The sequence below is a fragment of the Myotis davidii genome, unplaced genomic scaffold (assembly GCF_000327345.1).
Source record: "Myotis davidii unplaced genomic scaffold, ASM32734v1 scaffold59, whole genome shotgun sequence".
Lineage (NCBI taxonomy): Eukaryota > Metazoa > Chordata > Mammalia > Chiroptera > Vespertilionidae > Myotis > Myotis davidii.
Window position 1 is genome coordinate 1,123,183 of NW_006293001.1, and position 1,049 is coordinate 1,124,231.

The window sequence follows — 1,049 nt, forward strand, 5'->3', positions numbered from 1 at the left end:
TGAAAACTAATATTTTTGTATGATGTGGAAACTAAAATAAAGTGAAAAGGTAAAGACTAGTAAAAGAGATCTGTAATCCTATAACAAAAGATTAGTGTCCAGAATATATAAAAAATTATAGCAGATCAATATACAAACGACCAACAACTCAATAGAAAAGAAGCAAAGGACATGAACTGGCAAATTACAAGGGGAAAACCTAAATGCTCACTAAACACAAGATGCAAGACCACATTAACTATCAGGGAAATGTAAATCAATAATGACATACCATTTCACATTCATCATATCAGCCAATTAATAAGTCTGTTAACACCAAGTGGTAGTGGAAGTGTAAACTAATACAACCACTTTGGAAAGCAATTTGGGAATTTGATTAGAGGTGAAGAGATGTTCACACCATGTGTTAGCAATTTCCACTCTAGAGAAACTCATACATGCTCAATGGGACACATACAAGGATGTTCCTTGCAGAGGTGTTTGTAATAGCAGAAGCTGAAAACAACCTGTTTCTCAGTAGAGAATAGATGAATTGTGGTTTATTCGTACAATGTAACACTATACAGCAGCAGCTGAAAAGGAATAAACTTACATATGGGTAAATAAGATAGTATTTGCATTATTGTAAAACATAGAACGATGGTATAGTGAAAACATATATAGGATTTATAAATATGTATAAGAGCACTCAAGGGATGGTTATTTTGAAAGGTGGGCATGGGGCTTGAATTCTGCTAACATTTTATTCTTCCAGAATAAAGAGAGGGAAAGGAGGGAAGGAGAGAGGGGTAAAGAGGAAGAGAGAAGGAAATCAATCCATGTAAAGCAGTATGACAAAATGTCAGTGAATATTTATTTAGTCTGGGTGGTGGTTGCATAGGTCTCCATGTGATTATTTCCTATTCTGTCTATCTGATGTTTTAAAACTATGTTTTCATAATTAAAAACTTAAAAATTATCATCACCACCCCACAAACAAGACAAAACAAAATCCTATCCACTCCATGTGTCTACATCATTAAATCCACTTGAAGGTTTCTTAAAGCTCT

The 1,049-nt window shown here is 33.9% G+C and overlaps 1 protein-coding gene across 1 annotated transcript in view; it reads right to left on the bottom strand.

Moving 5' to 3' along the window:
• LOC102758103 (lymphocyte antigen 75) overlaps positions 1–1,049 on the bottom strand; it is a gene marked incomplete at its 5' end in the record, with an annotated part of 157,466 nt that overhangs the window by 139,272 nt on the left and 17,145 nt on the right. The window lies entirely within an intron of this gene.